The 22197-nt window shown below is 39.3% G+C and overlaps 1 protein-coding gene across 22 annotated transcripts in view; it reads right to left on the bottom strand.

Annotated features, from left to right (window-relative positions):
- SLC8A1 (solute carrier family 8 member A1) overlaps positions 1-22197 on the bottom strand; it is a 414873-nt gene that overhangs the window by 121361 nt on the left and 271315 nt on the right. The gene's annotated exons all lie outside the window — the stretch shown is intronic.

Here is a 22197-nt window from a genome sequence, read left to right as displayed (position 1 = left end):
TTTTTTTCTTACCTGAGATTGATAGATCTCTATTTCTTATGTATAATTTTTTATCTCAGGCCAATGAGCCCAAAGTTTCTTGGCTCTTGTTATATCTTTGAACCTGTGACCTTTCAACTGGCTAGCAATGGGCATGAAAAGGAGAATAATTGTTGCTGAAACAAAATAGGCTTTTTTTTTTTTTTTGAGGAAAAAGAAGAAAGAGAAAGAGACAAAGGAAAAGGAGAAAGACAAGAGAGGAAGAAGCAGGAGGAAAACAGTGGAGAGAAGAAGAAAAAAGAGAAAAAATAAATTACAGCTATCTGGGCTTCCATGGGAGTGCCAACTCTGACAGCTGAGACATCTCTGACTTGGCTCTTTCACCTCTTGTGCAAGGGAAGAACAGCACTATTTTTAAAGGAGGTCATTAGTGAGTCATGTTTAAGCTCAATGCTTAGCCATCATCGCCATTTGGGTGCTTGTTGGGTAGGTCCTAAATTGAGCGGCCTTTGGGCACAGATCTCTGTGCACTTTGTTTGCCACTTGCTGGCTAGCTGATCTGGAGACTAGTTGAATTTTGCAGTTTTTCTGTTTTATTTTCCTGACAAAGCAGTCGTTCCATTAAGAAAAAAGCACTCAGCTATTAATTTCTGCTAACTCCTAACCTGGCCAATGAATTATAAGAATGTGCAGTTTTATGTCTATTTTAGGGCATGGATGTGGGGTTGGTGAAAAGTCTTCTTGGCTTGGAGCTCTCTCTATTTGTCTCGCTCTTTCTAGTTCTTTTTTGTTCATCCTTTTCCTGACAGGCTGCTTGATGCTTACAGAATAATGCAAGATTGTAACAGGTTCAGACTAGATGAGGAAGAGAAAGAGCTTAGTAAAAGCCCACTTCTTAATAGTTGAATTTTTTTTTCTTAAAAAAAAAAAAAAAAAAGTCCTATCAACCAAAAAAAGCCCAGGACCAGACAGATTCATAGCCGAATTCTGCCAGAGATACAAAGAGGAGCTGGTACCATCACTTCTGAAACTATTCCAAACAACAGAAAAAGAGGGACTTCTCCCTAACTCATTTTATGAGGCCAGCATCATCCTGATACCAAAACCTGGCAGAGACACAACAACAACAAGAAAGAAAATTTCAGGCCAATATCCCTGATGAACATCGATGTGAAAATCCTCAATAAAATACTGGCAACCTGAATCCAGCAGCACATCAAAAACCTTATCCACCACGATCAAGTCAGCTTCATCCCTGGGATGCAAGGGTGGTTCAACATATGCAAATCAATAAACATAATACAACACATAAACAGAACCAATGGCAAAAACCACATGATTATCTCAATAGATGCAGAAAAGGCCTTCAGTAAAACTCAACACCCCTTCATGCTAAAACCTCTCAATAAACTAGGTATTGATAGAACGTATTTCAAAATAATAAGAGCTATCTATGACAAACCCACAGCCAATATCATACTGAATGGGCAAAACCTGGAAGCATTCCCTTTGAAAACTGGCACAAGACAAGGATGCCCTCTCTCACCACTCCTATTCAACATAGTATTGGAAGTTCTGGCCAGGGCAATCAGGCAAGAGAAAGAAATAAAGGGTATTCGAATAGGAAGAGAGGGAGTCAATTTGTCTCTGTTTGCAGATGACATGATTGTATATTTAGAAAACCCCATTGTTTCATCTCCTTAAGCTGATAAGCAACTTCAGCAAAGTCTCTGGATACAAAATCAATGTGCAAAAATCACAAGTCTTCCTATACAGCAATAATAGACAATCAGAGAGCCAAATCATGAGTGAACTCCCATTCACAATTGCTACAAAGAGAATAAAATACCTAGAAATACAACTTACAAGGGATGTGAAGGACCTCTTCAAGGAGAACTCCACTGCTCAAGGAAGTAAGAGAGGACACAAACAAATGGAAAAGCATTCCATGCTCATGGATAGGAAGAATCAATATCATTTAAATGGCCATATTGCCCAAAGTAATTTATAGATTCAATGCTATCCCCATCAAGCTACCATTGACTTTCATCACAGAATTAGAAAAAGCTACTGTAAATTTCATATGGAACTAAAAAAGAGCCTGTGTAGCCAAGACAATCCTAAGCAGAAAGAACAAAGCTGGAGGCATCACGCTACCTGATTTCAAACTATAGTACAAGGCTACAGTAACAAAAACAGCATGGTACTGGTACCAAATTAGATATATATATATACCAATGGAACAGAACAGAGGCCTCAGAAATAATACCACACATCTACAACCATCTGATCTTTGGCAAACCTGACCAAAACAAGCAATGGGGAAATGACTCCCTATTTAATAAATGGTGTTGGGAAAATTGGCTAGCCATACGCAGAAAACTGAAACTGGACCACTTCCTTATACCTTATACAAAAATTAACTCAAGATGGATTAAAGACTTCAACATAAGACCTAAAACCATAAAAACCCTAGAAGAAAACCTAGGCAATACCATTCAGAACATAGGCATGGGCAAAGACTTCATGACTAAAACACTAAAAGCAGTGGCAACAAAAGCCAAAATTGACAAATGGGATCTGATTAAACTGAAAAGCTTCTGCACAGCAAAAGAAACTATCAGAGTGAACAGGCAACCTAGAGAATGGGAAAAATAACTGCAATCTATCCATCTGACAAAGGGCTAATATCCAGAATCTACAAAGAACTTAAACAAATTTACAAGAAAAAAACAGCCCCATCAAAAAGTGGGCAAAGGATATGAACAGACACCTCTTAAAGAAAACATTTATGTGGCCAATAAACATATGAAAAAAAGCTCATCATCACTTGTCATTAGAGAAATGCAAATCAAAGCCACAATGAGATACCATCTCATGCCAGTTAGAATGGTGATCATTAAAAAGTCAGGGAACAACAGATGCTAGAGAGGATGTGAAGAAATAGGAACCCTTTTACACTTTTGTTGGGAGTATAAATTAGTTCAACCATTGTGGAAGAAAGTGTGGCGATTCCTCAAGGATCTAGAACTAGAAATGCCATTTGACCTAGCAATCCCATTACTGGTTATATATCCAAAGGATTATAAATCATGCTACTAGAAAGACACATGTACATGTATGTTTATTGCAGCAGTATTCACAACAGCAGAGTTGGAACGAACCCAAATGCCCATCAATGATAGATTGGATAAAGAAAATGTGGCACATATACACCATGGAATACTATGCAGCCATAAAAAAGGATGAGTTCATGTCCTTTGCAGGGACATGGATGAAGTTGGAAACCACCATTCTCAGCAAACTAACACAGGAACAGAAACCCAAACACCGCATGTTCTCACTCATAAGTGGGAGTTGAACAATGAGAACACATGGACACAGGGAGGGGAACATCACACACCAGGGCCTGTCAGGGGGTGGGGAGCTAAAGGAGGGATAGCAGTAGGAGGCATACCTAATGCAGATGACGGGTCGATGGGTACAGCAAACCGTCATGGCACGTGTATTCCTATGTAATGAACTTGCACTTTCTGCACATGTATCTCAGAACTTAAAGTATATATTAAAAAAAAGTCTGAGTGTCTTAAGTATTAGTCATTGCTATTTGGATGGTTTCTTTTCCAGGGAAAATATTAAAACTGTCTTGTACCTCTCTATTCCTTTTCTTTCTCCCTAGGTTTTGGAAATCACTAGTGGGTAAAAAAGACCAATTTGCAACTAGGCTCTCATGCTCTATTGAAAACTATGTCACAATATCACAATACTAGATGCTGGGCTCAAGAGAGCAAACAGAAAGCAGTAAGTTACACATATAAATGACAAATATCTGATTCACTTCAATTAAGTAACTATTTTTTTTTTAAATCACAAGAACTGCTTTTTCCTGAATCTGTTGGATTGTCAGTGTATTAGAAGTGAGCATGTTCTAATTTATAATAGGAGAAGTTGGGGAGGATGAGCAAGAGGTTTGCCCCATTTCTGTAACTATCAGAGACAAAGCAGGAGGAGCCTCCAAAAATTAGAGCAGACCTTGCCCTAAAATGACATAAGTAGCTATTTAAGTGATGTGGGCCCAGCATGGTATAGCCATAAATACATCCACACAGCTGTATTAAAAGGCCTGGAATGTTCGCTTCGTAGGGACTCATACATGATGTTGTTCGGCAGTGAAATGATAGCTAATTGTCTAGTGCGGTGGATTACTTTAGCCAATCACTTAGCACCATACTCTTTTAATTGAATAGCAAAGGTATAGGCTTGGGATGAGATGAGGCTGTCTAGTATGGGTTGGCATCCTGGGGAGGTCTGAAAAGACAGAGGCCCGATTAAAAGGCTTCAGGAGGCAGAGTCAGAGAGGCCAACAGTCTACTTTGTCTCTCATAAGATTTGCTTGGAATCTGCTCAACGCTAAAAGCCCCTATTTAGAACTGGAGGTTCCCAAGAGATACATTTCCATCATTTTGTGAGAAAAGAGGCAGAATACCAGGGAGATAACACAGATGTCATAGCTGGAGAATAAGAATGATTTAATGTGTTCTTGGCACTGTGCTAAGTGGCTTGAGGTTCACACACCTCATCTGATCCATGGTTACCATGGCTGTGCAGCTCCATCATCCATGGAAATGAAAAAAATACATAATTGCCTACCTGTTTCAACCCATCACCCACTAGACAAACTGATTGCTTAGGCTTTGAGTTAGAGCTAGGCAAGTGATATTTTTAAAGCTGCACAAGTGATTCTGAATTATTATCAGGCATAAAATTTGCTTATTTTTTACAACTCCTCAAGCAGGAATATTGCCTCATCTTCTGCAGAAGATGAGTTGCAATCTATCCATCTGACAAAGGGCTAATATCCAAAATCTACAAACAACTTAAACAAATTTACAGGTAAAAAACAACCCCATCAAAAAGTGAGTGAAGGATATGAACAGAAACTTATTACCAGGCTTGAGATTTGCTTAATTTTTACAACTCCTGAAGTAGGAATACTGACTCATCTTCTGCAGAAGGCGAGAGTAAAGTTCATGTTTGACTGACGGAGAGCTAGAACCTGGGCCTATCATTTCTGGTTTCTTGGTTTTTCCATTTAAGACAACAGCTTCCCTGAAGGTTTGAAGTCTTAGGTTTTGAGTAGGTAACTATAGGACTTCCAGCTGTATCCCACTTTATCCTCTGAGTGATTGGTCCAAAAGAAAACAAGGAATCTACTTACTGTCAGCAGGGTATACAGAAAACAGCATAGGAATTCACATACCAGTGGCTTTAATTATGGCTAGTTGTGTGACTGTGGGCATACTACCTTGCTAAGCTTTCATTTCCCTATTTGTATAGTGGAAATGATAAACAGTATCTCAAATTTAATTTGAATATTCAATAAGGAAGTATACATAAGGTATTTAAAATAGTATTTGGCACACAGTGGGTACCCATCTATGTGCTAGTTCTTGTTACCATATTAATGGCTACTAATAGTTTTCTCTTGGCTAGACAATGGCATTTGTCCTATTCTCTTCTTTTTTTCTTTAAACCAAAGAATGTGGTGACTGGAGAGAAGGCACTAGAGGTGGGATGGAGTTAAAGACTATAATGAATCTTGCAGAATCTCTCTTGCACCCAGTAAAAGATGCCTAATTTCTGTGTAAAGGGCTCACGATGGAAATCAGGTTAAAACAAGGAACTTAATCTTAAAGCCGCGCTTGCCTATGTCTGTTAAATCCTTTATTTTTTCTTAGACAGTGTTCCAGTGGGGGTTGGGGTGGCTGATGGAGACAGATGGGGAGGTGAAAGCCCCTCCCAAAGTTGCCTTTTGGTGACACCACAACTTAAGCATCACACTTTACCTTGGCCTCACTTGGATAAACAGATTCCTCTGGTGTAATTTTGTGAGCTGCCAGACACAGACAAGTATGTTTATCACTTGAATGGCAAGCTTCAGCGTTAGAGTTGCTCTATTTATACATTGCTTTGCAGACAATCCTGATGCTTTTACATAATTGGTGAGCTCCACTAGCTTAGCAAGCAAGTAAATAAGATGGTAAACAATACTCTTTTTTTCTGCACAGGCTTGTGATGAATTCTCAAGCCAGCTTTGCTTGCAATTAGTCTGGATAACTTACGTATTTTACATTACATGAGATGACAGTTGGTTTTATTGCTTTTCCTCTAAAAGTCGGGCCTTGCTGTGACAGCTACTTCACAAGCACAGGGGAGCCTGCTGGGCAATGGGAAGGGCAAAGGATGGCAAATTGGTCTGGTTCCATTATTGCAATGTAATTACTCAAACTTAGCCTTGCTGGATTTGTGCAACTTCTCTGTAATTACATAATGATCCAAGGCTCAAGAGAGGCTGGAGGTTTGGATGCATTGCATGGCACGTATATTCATTGTGCTGCAAACTTCCATGACTTCTAGGGTAGGCATTGTGGTCCGTAAGAAATTATAATGAAGGCTTGGAAATGTATAGACTGCATGCAGGAATCATGCATCTGCCAAGGCACAGGGAAAGTCTATAATGCCAAGGCACTTGAGAATAATCTGATTTCTGTACACAGATCTTGCCTCTAAATCCGTGCTCTACAAAGGAGTCAACTACAGTCACTCAGGATTCTGGAAAGGGTCTAGATTCTTCCACCTTGCTTCCCTCCACTCTAGAGGCAGAAGAGAAGAGCCAACAGTGTAGGTATTAAGACAGACTTACATTTTGTTTCCTTCAGAGATGAAGTGGAAGCATCTTTGACTAATGTGTACACACTTGAATGTCCATAAGAGAAGCAAATGCAGGCATCCAACTGCTAATGAATGATCTAAAAGATTACTTGGTAGCTTTTAGTATAATCCTGAAATTAGTTAATGGAAGTGCCACTAATGAGCATCTATTAATAGAAGGCAAGTGTAGTAACACTGCTAATGTAATGGCCTGGAGCTATAATAAAACATGTGGACAAAACACATCTAATACTGTTCTATGTTAAAATAGCTCTCTTGAAAAACACAGAGCTAGAAAATGATCACAACTAAGAGACATTTTAACAACAGGGACATTACTTGATGGGACTCACCATCAAGTTTTAAATGGGGTAGTGGACAGTAATACTTCCAGACCCTCTTTCTCCAGGGGATTTTCTTGATTATTCTGGCCGGGTATCAAAAGTTCTGATCTTTTCTTAGAACTCTTTATATAACAAGGAACTAATATTTAAAATTCAACATTTAAGTTTGTACTTCTTTATGGTTCTTTGTTTTGTGGGTTAATATAGTCTCCACAGCAAAATTATTTCCAACCTGAAAACAGGGGCCCTATCTGTAATAGAATATCTTCCCTACTGTTTCTCTTTCTCACCACTCCAGCTTGAGATTGAATGAGTACCGTACTCTGTGATCTCACAGAGTGTTCTGTTTTCCTTTCTTTATACCCTAGTCATAGCATATGCAAATAACCACATCCTTTGCAGGGACACGGGAGAGCTGGAGGCCATTATCCTTAGCAAACTGACACAGGAACCGAAAACCAAATACGACATGTTCTGACTTACAAGTGGGAGCTAAATGATGAGAACACATGAACACAGAGGGAAACAACACATACTGGGGTCTTTTGGAGGGTGGGAAGAGGGAGAGCATCAGGAAAAAAATTGATACAAGGCTTAATACCTAGGTGATGAAATAATCTGTACAACAAACCCCCATGACACAAGTTTATCTATGTAACAAACCTGCATTTGTACCCCTAAACTTAAAAGTTTAATAATAATAATAATAAATCTCCTTGATGAGGTTCTTTGGAATTAGGGGTTCTGCCTTTTTGTCTCTAGTCATATGCCCATGACTAAGGCACTGAACAATGACAGCACGGTGCTATATATGACCAACAAGTTAGTTGTGTTGTTTAGATTCAGTTTGTTCCTGTATCTTAGGAGAAACTCAGAGAATAATGAGCTACTCCCTGTCTTCAAAGGGCTTCAAGTCTAGAAATGGTTATTACCCATGTTTTACATATGTAAAATTCAGATCATGCTGATGAATGAATACCCACAACTGGAAATGTAATGAGAATATTCATAACGTGGGCTTAAATTTACTTTTCTCTTTTCTAATGCAATTATTTATTTAATTAAAAAACCGTTTGTCTTGATGACTGCCTTTCATCAGTGCAAGTGTTGACAAATTCCTGTTCACTGCTATGGAATACAGAATGATGAAAGTCAGTCATCCCATATATTTTCATTGCAGTGTAAAGGTTACCCAAGCTTTGACATCATATACATAATATTTTTCCCTGCCTGCAGCAGACATTAGCTGTAAGTATGCCTATGCAAAGATCACATTCACACCACAAGAATCAAATATGCTTATGTGAGAATTCTTATACTTAAAGCAGTATAGATAGATTTAGTCTTCATGTTTATGGCTACATGATGTGGAAAAGGCTGCGGAAATGCTGCTGTCTACATTGGCATGACATTGGAATTAAAGCCAACTGGAGGCAGCTGCAGCTGTCTACTTAACAAAGCTGGGGAATTCAACAGCAGAAGCCAACGGCTGCAGCCAAAATCCCACAGTGGAAAAAGCCCTGCTGTGGGACCTGGCATTGGCAGTCATGTGTTGGCATCACTGAACTTCATTTAATGAAAGACCCCCAGGTCTTCACTGTGGGCCAACTCCATTATTGCCATATTCTAGTCCTCATTAAAGGTATGGGTGGCAGGGAGCTTTTCTATGCAGATATCTGCTGCCATCTATGTTTAACGCAGAAATGGTAGGCGAGCCTCAAAGCAGTTTAAAATCCACCTGTTTTGATGCATAAATAGTCAAGTAACTAGACTTGATCACCAATCCAAGGTGAGATGTCAGGGGTGGAGGAGGGTGGAAAAAGCTATACTTACTGTTAGAGAAATTTGCAGAATGTTTTGATTATATGGAAGTTATTCACTTTACAGTTCCTTTTGCAAATTACATATTTTACTAAATTGTCTCCTTTTATTAACCATAAGAAAGGAAAAGCAAGCATAATCTTTTCATATACTCAAGCCATCATTATGGTTAATTTCATAATGGTTTACATGCAGTACCAAAATGTTCACATGCTAGCAAATTATTTTTATTTGATACATAATCTAATAACCGTAACCATAAAGCTGAAATGATTTCTAGCTTTCATTTTGACCATGTCCCTAAAAGCTGTTTACCTGGCTGCTGATCACATGTAAACTGAATTGGTTCCTTAACAAAGGGATGAAAATTGAGTGGAAAAGGTATCAATTAGAGAAACTGAATGGCCCATGACCCTAAGTTGCAAGAATACTATTTTCACAATTGTAATGATAAAAAATAAAAAAATGAAAATGCCACTGTTCAATAGAAATATATTTTCCTATAAATAAATATATTTGTAATTACAGATACCAATCACAACTTGGGCATTAATTAAACAGAGAAAACACTTAAAAAAAATCTGTTGTTAGAGAATCTCCTTAATATTTTTCAAAGCTGAATAGAACTTGTCCTAGCATTAAACTCTCTTCTGTGTTATCTCAGCTGCAAAACTTTATTCATTCAGTCAAAAGTTGATATTGTTTGCAAGACTCTCCAATGGCAAATCTCCTAAATAAGTCCTTACAGCTCTTCATATTTTCACAACACCACATCAGTGTCATTAATGTGCATCATCTCCACGTTCCATCCTTTCCTGGAAAGGTTCATTATGATCCTCCAAACATAACCTAACAACTATACTTTTCTAGAGTGCTTCTGGAACTAGCCTGGCAAAATTCGTGTGCTGTATCTTATATCTTACTTTTTGCCTTCCTGTATTGTGTGCTTGGTTCTTTAAAAAACAGTTATGCACATGTAAAAAAAGTATTAGGCAAAAGTATGCAGGTTAAAGATATGTACACCTAAGTCTAGTTACTGATGATTATAGCAATAGCAAAAGCTAAATAAGTTCATATCTTTTTTGATGGAATCACATATCTTTTATGTTGTTATTGTTCTGTGAAAAATCTTAGAGATCAACTAAACCAAAACTCTTATTATTCAAATTTGAAACTGTAGTCCAGAAAGAAGAACTGATTGGTTACAAGTTCCAGAGCTGGCATCATCAGAGCTAGGGCTGCAATCCATCTCTAGATCCCCACTTTGGAGCTTTTTCTTAGACTCCACGCTGAAAGACAAGCCATCCTATGGTGATAAGTACTGGATTATAGGAAGGTCTCGCTAGTCCAGAAACATTATAGGTTACTCTCAAGATTCTAGTTTTGCTAGATGTGTCTTGTCTTCCCCTACTTTTGTTTATAGAAATCCTTGGCTCCAAACAAAGCCTGTGACACATAAGCTTCTTGCTGTTATCACTTTTTTCATCCCTTTAACACTTCCTAGAATGCTGTTACCTTTACTACCTCATTCTAATTCCATCAGTGCTTCTTTATAAGCAGCCCACAGGATGGCTTTCATTATAACAGCCACACATTGCACCTTGGCTCAAGTGAGAAATGCTGCTTAGATCCACAAGGTAAAACAAAATAAACAGTTGCCTTCACCTGTTTCACAATCTTCATTCAACAAATGAGACAATTATGACTTTCTACATCAACTCTTAATCACTATAAAGGATACACATGATAGGCGTGTGCAAATTAGAAATGGTTCAAAGAATAAAAATGCTACTATGTGATCAGTTTTTCTTTAAAATTATAATTAATTGACTATCACTTAGAATTAATGAACATATATGGATATTCATATAAAATTTAATGCAAAATGTTGTAAGCAAATCCAGTTCTGCTCTATACCATATTTACTTACAGCTTACAAGAACAAAAAATAAATGCACTTTCATAAACAGATTACTATGATGGTTCTGTTCACTCTACATTTAAAAGAGCCACTTTGTCATTTTTTGAAAACTTGCCTCATATGGGAGGGAGTTCTCCACATGCAGATGTCTGCTGCCGTCTATGTGGAAAGCAGAAATAGTGGGTGTGGTTTGAAACAAGTCTGTTTTGTGTGATGCACAAATAGTCAAGTGTCCAGACTTTATCATCAAACCGAGTGGTAAGTTGGAAATGAAGCCCAATTTTTAGTGACCTGCCACCTCTCCTAGGCCTTGCTTGATTCTCTGAACGGGACTCATAGCTTTTACATTCTCCCTGGCCTGCTTTGCCTTAGGGCATAAGATAAGGAATGCTCAGTTTCCAGAAGACTGAGAAATGCCACTTCTACAAGAGAGGTGCTGGTTCTTGGCACAGTTGCTTTCTGAGCTGAAAAAAAGTGCCATGACATGTACAGAACTACAATGGAATTAAATTCTGAAGAGTGTAATATATGTATGCACATATATTAGACACGGGAAATGTGCATATGTAAGAAATGGAAAATGTTCATTGGACTTATGGCATTCACATCTAATTGGGGATATACCTGATCCACATCTACAGGTCTTTAGGGTTGCTCAGGATTTCAAATCTTCCCATTTAATCTTTATAGGTGATACTTTGGAGGGTGGCTGCCCATTTCTCTCTAAATGGCTACATCTAGTCCCCCACTTTTCACACTCTCTTTTTTATTTTCTTTGAGTCTCGGTTGAACTATTCATTCTTGCCTTCCAGAACTCACTTCAAATGGGTTTTCCATCTATCATGAGTCTAGTGTTCTCACCTTTGTGTTACAATTAATTTTTCTGCAGATCCCCTCACACTGATCTCCTCCCCTGAGCTGTGGACAATTATATTCTCTCATCTCTTTCACATAAATCGCACTTGGAAGACAAACCCCTCAGGTTAAGCTGCCGTCTGGTGTGTGTATTTTTCATCAAGAACTAGCAACACCCACATCAACAGCATCCACCTTTACCATCACCTATATAAGCAACTTACTTTGGGAACCTATTTTCTTATTTCAGCATTCTCATTTGAATCAATCTAGCCTAGGTTAGGGACACTGGAACCAAACTTGGCTGTCCCTGGACTGGCCTGGGATACCTATAATATAGGAGGGACTCGACGAGGAACTGGAGGTGTGAGAACAAATAGGAATAAGATACAGTTTCTGAGATGAAGAATCTAATAAAATCCAATAGAATGGGGCTGTGTCCTAAGATGAAGCAGGCCAGGAAGATTTTAGCAGGCAATGGGTCCAGTTCAAAAAATCAAGCAAGGCTTGGGAGAGGTGGTAGATCACTGAAGGTCAAAGCACAAAGAATCAGGATCTAGTTAAGGGGCTTTGGAAACGGAAAACCTTAGGAGACCCTGAACATTTCAAAAAGACATTTGTGCTCTACCTTCTTTTAAACTCTTAACTCTGGGCACCTAGATTGTAGAGATGTAACAGAAGGCAGAAGAAATCAGGGGCATACAGGTAGGTGTGTCATCTTTTGGTTGGCACATAGATGTTCTGATTACAGACAGATTGTATTATTTTAAGAGAGATGGGGCATGTGAATATGGTGCAAGTTATTTTTTTTTTGTCTTTAGTTTTTTTTTCAAGGGATAGCAAGGTTTATATAGAGTGGTGTGCCTTTCGAATGGCCTCTATTTACACAAAGAGATTGCGGATTAGGGGAGGACAGGGAAGGGAATTTAACCTTACATCCTCACATTGAATGGCCTTTGTGGAAGCAGTCCTAATAATTTTCCATTACTGTCCAACTTTGTATTCTGTTTTTTTTTTTTTTTTTTATACTTTGAGTTTTAGGGTACATGTGCACATTGTGCAGGTTAGTTACATATGTATACATGTGCCATGCTGGTGCGCTGCACCCACTATCTCGTATCTAGCATTAGGTATATCTCCCAATGCTATCCCTCCCCCCTCCCCCCACCCCACAACAGTCCCCAGAGTGTGATATTCCCCTTCCTGTGTCCATGTGATCTCATTGTTCAATTCCCACCTATGAGTGAGAATATGCGGTGTTTGGTTTTTTGTTCTTGCGATAGTTTACTGAGAATGATGATTTCCAATTTCATCCATGTCCCTACAAAAGACATGAACTCATCATTTTTTATGGCTGCATAGTATTCCATGGTGTATATGTGCCACATTTTCTTAATCCAGTCTATCATTGTTGGACATTTGGGTTGGTTCCAAGTCTTTGCTATCGTGAATAATGCCGCAGTAAACATACGTGTGCATGTGTCTTTATAGCAGCATGATTTATAGTCCTTTGGGTATATACCCAGTAATGGGATGGCTGGGTCAAATGGTATTTCCAGTTCTAGATCACTGAGGAATGGCCACACTGACTTCCACAATGGTTGAACTAGTTTACAGTCCCACCAACAGTGTAAAAGTGTTCCTATTTATTTCTCCAAATCCTCTCCAGCTCCTGTTGTTTCCTGACTTTTTAATGATTGCCATTCTAACTGGTGTGAGATGGTGTCTCATTGTGGTTTGGATTTGCATTTCTCTGATGGCCAGTGATGATGAGCATTTTTTCATGTGTTTTTTGGCTGCATAAATGTCTTCTTTTGAGAAGTGTCTGTTCATGTCCTTTGCCCACTTTTTGATGGGGTTGTTTGTTTTTTTCTTGTAAATTTGTTGGAGTTCATTGTAGATTCTGGATATTAGCCCTTTGTCAGATGAGTAGGTTGCGAAAATTTTCTCCCATTTTGTAGGTTGCCTGTTCACTCTGATGGTAGTTTCTTTTGCTGTGCAGAAGCTCTTTAGTTTAATTAGATCCCATTTGTCAATTTTGGCTTTTGTTGCCATTGCTTTTGGTGTTTTAGACATGAAGTCCTTGCCCATGCCTATGTTCTGAATGGTAATGCCTAGGTTTTCTTCCAGGGTTTTTATGGTTTTAGGTGTAACGTTTAAGTCTTTAATCCATCTTGAGTTGATTTTTGCATAAGGTGTCAGGAAGGGATCCAGTTTCAGCTTTCTACATATGGCTAGCCAGTTTTCCCAGCACCATTTATTAAATAGGGAATCCTTTCCCCATTGCTTGTTTTTCTCAGGTTTGTCAAAGATCAGATAGTTGTAGCTATGCGGCGTTATTTCTGAGGGCTCTGTTCTGTTCCATTGATCTATATCTCTGTTTTGGTACCAGTACCATGCTGTTTTGGTTACTGTAGCCTTGTAGTATATTTGAAGTCAGGTAGCATGATGCCTCCAGCTTTGTTCTTTTGGCTTAGGACTGACTTGGCGATGCAGGCTCTTTTTTGGTTCCATATGAACTTTAAAGTACTTTTTTCCAACTCTGTGAAGAAAGGCATTGGTAGCTTGATGGGGATGGCATTGAATCTGTAAATTAGCTTGGGCAGTATGGCCATTTTCATGATATTGATTCTTCCTACCCATGAGCATGGAATGTTCTTCCATTTGTTTGTATCCTCTTTTATTTCCTTGAGCAGTGGCTTGTAGTTCTGCTTGAAGAGGTCCTTCACATCCCTTGTAAGTTGGATTCCTAGGTATTTTATTCTCTTTGAAGCAATTGTGAATGGGAGTTCACTCATGATTTGGCTCTCTGTTTGTCTGTTGTTGGTGTATAAGAATGCTTGTGATTTTTGCACATTGATTTTGTATCCTGAGACTTTGCTGAAGTTGCTTATCATCAGCTTAAGGAGATTTTGGGCTGAGACAATGGGGTTTTCTAGATATACAATCATGTCATCTGCAAACAGGGACAATTTGACTTCCTCTGTTTCTGATTGAATACCCTTTATTTCCTTCTCCTGCCTAATTGCCCTGGCCAGAACTTCCAACACTATGTTGAATAGGAGTGGTGAGAGAGGGCATCCCTGTCTTGTGCCAGTTTTCAAAGGGAATGCTTCCAGTTTTTGCCCATTCAGTATGATATTGGCTGTGGGTTTGTCATAGATAGCTCTTATTATTTTGAAATACGTCCCATCAATACCTAATTTATTGAGAGTTTTTAGCATGAAGGTTTGTTGAAGTTTATCAAAGGCTTTTTCTGCATCTATTGAGATAATCATGTGGTTTTTGTCTTTGGCTCTGTTTATATGCTGGATTACATTTATTGATTTGCGTATATTGAACCAGCCTTGCATCCCAGGGATGAAGCCCACTTGATCGTGGTGGATAAGCTTTTTGATGTGCTGCTGGATTCGTTTTGCCAGTATTTTATTGAGGATTTTTGCATCAATGTTCATCAAGGATATTGGTCTAAAATTCTCTTTTTTTGTTGTGTCTCTGCTTGGCTTTGGTATCAGAATGATGCTGGCTTCATAAAATGAGTTAGGGAGGATTCCCTCTTTTTCTATTGATTGGAATAGTTTCAGAAGGAATGGTACCACTTCCTCCTTGTACCTCTGGTAGAATTCGGCTGTGAATCCATCTGGTCCTGGACTCTTTTTGGTTGGTAAGCTATTGATTATTTCCACAATTTCAGATCCTGTTATTGGTCTATTCAGAGATTCAACTTCTTCCTGGTTTAGTCTTGGGAGAGTGTATGTGTCGAGGAATTTATCCATTTCTTCTAGATTTTCTAGTTTATTTGCGTAGAGGTGTTTGTAGTATTCTCTGATGGTAGTTTGTATTTCTGTGGGATCGGTGGTGATATCCCCTTTATCATTTATTATTTTGTCTATTTGAGTCTTCTCTCTTTTTTTCTTTATTAGTCTTGCTAGTGGTCTATCAATTTTGTTGATCCTTTCAAAAAACCAGCTCCTGGATTCATTAATTTTTTGAAGGGTTTTTCGTGTCTCTATTTCCTTCAGTTCTGCTCTGATTTTAGTTATTTCTTGCCTTCTGCTAGCTTTTGAATGTGTTTGCTCTTGCTTTTCTAGTTCTTTTAATTGTGATGTTAGGGTGTCAATTTTGGATCTTTCCTGCTTTCTCTTGTGGGCATTTAGTGCTATAAATTTCCCTCTACACACTGCTTTGAATGCATCCCAGAGATTCTGGTATGTTGTGTCTTTGTTCTCGTTGGTTTCAAAGAACATCTTTATTTCTGCCTTCATTTCGTTATGTACCCAGTAGTTATTCAGGAGCAGGTTGTTCAGTTTCCATGTAGTTGAGCGGTTTTGAGTGAGATTCTTAATCCTGAGTTCTAGTTTGATTGCACTGTGGTCTGAGAGATAGTTTGTTATAATTTCTGTTCTTTTACATTACTTCCAAGTATGTGGTCAATTTTGGAATAGGTGTGGTGTGGTGCTGAAAAAAATGTATATTCTGTTGATTTGGGGTGGACAGTTCTGTAGATGTCTATTAGGTCCGCTTGGTGCAGAGCTGAGTTCAACTCCTGGGTATCCTTGTTGACTTTCTGTCTTGTTGATCTGTCTAATGTTGACAGTGGGGTGTTAAAGTCTCCCATTATTAATGTGTGGGAGTCTAAGTCTCTTTGTAGGTCACTCAGGACTTGCTTAATGAATCTGGGTGCTCCTGTAGTGGGTGCATATATATTTAGGATAGTTAGCTCTTCTTGTTGAATTGATCCCTTTACCATTATGTAATGGCCTTCTTTGTCTCTTTTGATCTTTGTTGGTTTAAGGTCTGTTTTATCAGAGACTAGGATTGCAAACCCTGCCTTTTTTTGTTTTCCATTTGCTTGGTAGATCTTCCTCCATCCTTTTATTTTGAGCCTATGTGTGTCTCTGCACGTGAGATGGGTTTCCTGAATACAGCACACTGATGGGTCTTGACTCTTTATCCAGTTTGCCAGTCTGTGTCTTTTAATTGGAGCATTTAGTCCATTTACATTTAAAGTTAATATTCTTATGTGTGAATTTGATCCTGTCACTATGATGTTAGCTGGTTATTTTGCTCGTTAGTTGATGCAGTTTCTTCCTAGTCTCGATGGTCTTTACAATTTGGCATGATTTTGCAGCGGCTGGTACTGGTTGTTCCTTTCCATATTTAGCACTTCCTTCAGGAGCTCTTTTAGGGCAGGCCTCGTGGTGACAAAATCTGTCAGCATTTGCTTGTCTGTAAAGTATTTTATTTCTCCTTCACTTATGAAGCTTAGTTTGGCTGGATATGAAATTCTGGGTTGAAAATTCTTTTCTTTAAGAATGTTGAACATTGGCCCCCACTCTCTTCTGGCTTGTAGGGTTTCTGCCGAGAGATTCGCTGTTAGTCTGATGGGCTTCCCTTTGAGGGTAACCCGACCTTTCTCTCTGGCTGCCCTTAACATTTTCTCCTTCATTTCAACTTTGGTGAATCTGACAATTATGTGTCTTGGAGTTGCTCTTCTCGAGGAGTATCTTTGTGGCGTTCTCTGTATTTCCTGAATCTGAATGTTGGCCTGCCTTGCTAGATTGGGGAAGTTCTCCTGGATAATATCCTGCAGCGTGTTTTCCAACTTGGTTCCATTCTCCCCATCACTTTCAGGTACATCAGTCAGACGTAGATTTGGTCTTTTCACATAGTCCCATATTTCTTGGAGGCTTTGCTCATTTCTTTTTATTCTTTTTTCTCTAAACTTCCCTTCTCACTTCCTTTCATTCATTTCATCTTCCATTGCTGACACCCTTTCTTCCAGTTGATCACATGGGCTCCTGAGGCTTCTGCATTCTTCACGTAGTTCTCGAGCCTTGGTTTTCAGCTCCATCAGCTACTTTAAGCATTTCTCTGTATTGGTTATTCTAGTTATACATTCTTCTAAATTTTTTTTCAAAGTTTTCAACTTCTTTGCCTTTGGTTTGAATGTCCTCCCGTAGCTCAGAGTAATTTGATCGTCTGAAGCCTTCTTCTCTCAGCTCATCAAAGTCATTCTCCATCCAGCTTTGTTCCGTTGCTGGGGAGGAACTGCGTTCCTTTGGAGGAGGAGAGGCGCTCTGCTTTTTAGAGTTTCCACTTTTTCTGTTCTGTTTTTTCCCCATCTTTGTGGTTTTATCTACTTTTGGTCTTTGATGATGGTGATGTACAGATGGGTTTTTGGTGTGGATGTCCTTTCTGTTTGTTAGTTTTCCTTCTAACAGACAGGACCCTCAGCTGCAGGTCTGTTGGAATACCCTGCCATGGGAGGTGTCGGTGTGCCCCTGCTGGGGGGTGCCTCCCAGTTAGGCTGCTCGGGGGTCAGGGACCCACTTGAGGAGGTAGTCTGCCCGTTCTCAGATCTCCAGGTGTGTGCTGGGAGAACCACTGCTCTCTTCAAAGCTGTCAGACAGGGACATTTAAGTCTGCAAAAGTTACTGCTGTCTTTCTGTTTGTCTGTGCCCTGCTCCCAGAGGTGGAGCCTACAGAGGCAGGCAGGCCTCCTTGAGCTGTGGTGGGCTCCACCCAGTTCGAGCTTCCCTGCTGCTTTGTTTACCTAATCAAGCCTGGGCAATGGGGGGCGCCCCTCCCCCAGCCTCGCTGCCGCCTTGCAGTTTGATCTCAGACTGCTGTGCTAGCAATCAGCGAGACTCCGTGGGCGTAGGACCCTCCGAGCCAGGTGCGGGATATAATCTCGTGGTGGGCCGTTTTTTAAGCCCGTTGGAAAAGCGCAGTATTCGGGTGGGAGTGACCCCATTTTCCAGGTGCCGTCCGTCACCCCTTTCTTTGACTCGGAAAGGGAACTCCCTGACCCCTTGCGCTTCCCAAGTGAGGCAATGCCTCGCCCTGCTTCGGCTCGCACACGGTGCACGTACCCACTGACCTGCACCCACTGTCTGGCACTCCCTAGTGAGATGAACCTGGTACCTCAGATGGAAATGCAGAAATCACCCGTCTTCTGCGTCGCTCACGCTGGCAGCTGTAGACCGGAGCTGTTCCTATTCGGCCATCTTGGCTCCTCGATGGTCTTCTGTTTCTTACTGGCAATATTCCCCAAGCTAGAGCTATGCAATCAATCTTCTATATTCCTTAAATCGGTATAGTCTATTGTAAAGTTAAGTATGAGTTTCTATCATATAAATTAACTCAAGTATTGTTCAGAGATTTTACTTATATAAATTTTTTTTCACCTGGAGGAAATTAATGTATATCATTATATATAGAAGCCATTTTCTCCTAAAAGTAACAATGTAGGTACTTTGATGTTATTTGCAGTGAAATTTACCTTTACAGGGATAATTGCAGTAACCTTTTAAATGAACATATGCATATATGTGAACTTGCACCTGTTATTGTTGTCATGGAAACAGTTCCAAAACATAAGATACAATTCTATTATTGAGGCAGTATAGTTCCCCAAATGAATTTTAATGAAATTGCAGCAGAAAAAAAAAAAGAATTTTATGGAGGCTTCTGAATTATTTAGTAAAGTTTGCCAACTGGAATCTGACTACATCATACCATAGTAATCTTCATCTAAAAAGGAAACAACAGTCAGCAAATGTCAATCATGCAAAAAGGGGCATAAAGTAGGTTTATTTAAAAAGTGAACACAGTACCCCAATTCTAGCTTTTTAGTGTTTATCTTTAATATTGCCCAATCACTACTCCTATTGTTGATGGAAGTATATTTGACCACTAGCTGTCTGAGTGGCACACACCAAGATCACTGAGTTATGTGGATTTTTTTCCTAATTTCTGTCATCTTTGGGCTTTCTATTGACATGAGGTGAATAGATTTAGGGCTAGAATGTTTTAAGAGCTAAGAGACCTAAAGGACCTCTATTTCAACCCATTGCATTACAGATTAGGGAACCAATGCCTAAAAAAGTTAGGTGATTTGTCTGAGGTACACAAGTAAATGTGGCAGGGCTGCATTAGAGGTTGGGTTTCTGACTCTCCTCCTCCCATGCACAGTCACTGTGCTGCCTCGTGAAATACAGCCCTCTCTGCTGCAGGTTAAAACTGGTGCATTCTACTCCAGCCCGGGCAACAGAGCAAGACTCTGTCTCAAAAAAAAACAAAACAAAAACAAAAAAAATGGTGCATTCTTTCATAAAGGAAAGAAATCAAATTCTGAATGTGAATACCTGAATTTTTATTCCCCATTTACATTGTTACAGGAGTGAAGTACAATTTGCTTAATGAAATAAAATTTCAGTATCCTCCTTAGTGTATGTATCTCCTCACTAAATATGTTGATTGCATGTATATTACTTCTTTTACCCGTGGAATCCGAACGAATATCTTAATGTAAGAAGAGTAATTTTCTCAATTTGTAACCACTGCTTCACCTCTTCTGTAATGTGAAGTCATGTGAATCAAACGTCCCAGGCTCATAATGAAGCCAACTGTGAAACCAGCGCTTACCTCCAAGTCAAGAGCCTGGGAAACATCTATGGAGCTTAGCTTAAAACTGTCTGATGATGAATTGGGACTCCAGTGTATCATTTTGTGCACACAGTTATGGCATAATATTTGGGGGAAAGGAAGCCTTCACAGTTATAAAATATGAGTGGGAAATGATTATCCCTAGATACAGAGAGTACTTATTATGTAACTGTTGTTAAGGGCTGACGATATGGCAGGCTCTGTGCCGAGTCAAGTCTCCAGCGGAGCGGAGGACTCCCCAGGCTCTAGAAGGCCCCTGAGACAGTGTGTCATACAGTGATGATGGGTAGAAAATACTCTAACCATTCAGGATGTGATTGTTTTGGCTTCTTCTCGGCTGAGCTTTTGGCACTTGAACTGGACCCAATGCAACACCACAGCTGGGAAATGACATTATTTGGATTGGTTAAGAGGAGTTTTTGAAGCAAACTCCACTGTAGTATTAGAGAAATAAAAAAATTCCTGCTATATCCAACAAGTCCCAGAGGGGCTGTCTCTCTATTGTTCACATGTTTGGACATGAATGTGCATTTATGAACACTTTTTTATATAAATATACAGATATATAAGCTATGCAAAGCCATATAAATCTGTATTACTAGAATAATTCATTCCATAAATATTTCTTGAGCATTCACTATATACCAAGCACATTTTTCTAGTTTAAAAGTGAAGTTGGGCATGGCAGCTCCTGCCTGTACTCCCAGCTACTTAGGAGGCTGAGGCAGGAGGATTGCATGAACCTAGGAGTTCAAGGCTACAGTGAACCATGATCATTGCCATTGCACTACTGCCTGGATGACAGAATGATACCCCGACTCAAAAAAAAGTGACCCACATGTGTATTTGTCACTTTTAAAATAGCAATAATAAATATCTTCCTTGATTTTTAAAGAACTTAAAACAGAGGTACTATTCAACCCAGCAATCCCATTATTGGGTATATACCCAAAGGAAAATAAATCATTCTACCAAAAAGGCACATGGACTTGCACGTTCCTCACTGTGCCATTCACAATAGCAAAGGCATGGAATCAAGTCAGGTGCCCATCAACAGTGGATTGGATAAAGCTAATGTGGTATATATACACCATGGAATATTACACAGCCATAAAAAAGAACAAAATCATGTTTTTTGCAGTGATATGGATGCAACTGGAGGCCATAATTCTCAGCAAATTAACACAGCAACAGAAAACCAAATACCACATGTTCTCACTTACAAATGGGAGATAATCACTGTGCATACACGGACATAAACGTGGGTATAATAGACACTCTGGACTACCTGGAATAGGGGGCATGGGCTGAAAAACTACTTTATCAGTACTGTACTCAGTACCTGAATGACGAGATCCACACCCCAAACCTCAGCATCACACAATAAACCCGCACATGTACGCCCTCCATCAAAAATAAAAGTTGAAATTTAAATAATAAATAAATTCCTTCCTCACAGGTATTAAAAAGCACAATGTGAGTAAAGTACCTGATATGTGACCATAAATATCTGTCCCCCTTTGACCTGTTCTTTGCCCTCCCCTAACCTTGAGGTGTGATTAACCTTCCTGCCTTTTCAAATTCTGAAGACCACAACAGAGTAGGGAAGGAAGAGTGTGAAGGTAGTCCATCTAATCCCAATTCAGAGCCTCGGACAGACACCCATACTGAATCCTCTACTTTAGAAAAGAACTCCACAGGCTTTGAGAGTGACCTGTCACTTGTCATAGCCCCTAAGGACTATGAGCTTTTTCACCGTAAGCATTGCCTATTTGTTCCAATCTAGTAAGATCAGATTTATTAACAGACAGAAAAATAGATATCAGTTTTTTTCTTATTCTAAAAATATGTTTATGTTGTTGAATACTGGGATAAAATATAGAAAATATTATTCATAATTCCTAATCCAAGCAGTGTTCCACTCAATAATTTGATCTATTTCCTACAGTTTGCTACTAACTTCAGGGCAGATCTCCAGAAATAAATATGATGGGGCTATGATGTCTCCATTTTGACTAAACATATTGTTATATAAAGTGGTAACGCCTTACAATTTAAGTGTGAGAAGGATGTGTGTGTGTGTGTGTGTGTGAGAGAGAGACAGAGAATATGAAT

This window comes from Pan troglodytes, chromosome 12 (genome assembly GCF_028858775.2).
Source record: "Pan troglodytes isolate AG18354 chromosome 12, NHGRI_mPanTro3-v2.0_pri, whole genome shotgun sequence".
Lineage (NCBI taxonomy): Eukaryota > Metazoa > Chordata > Mammalia > Primates > Hominidae > Pan > Pan troglodytes.
Note: the sequence above shows the minus strand (reverse complement) of the source record. Positions and strands in the feature narration are given on the sequence as shown.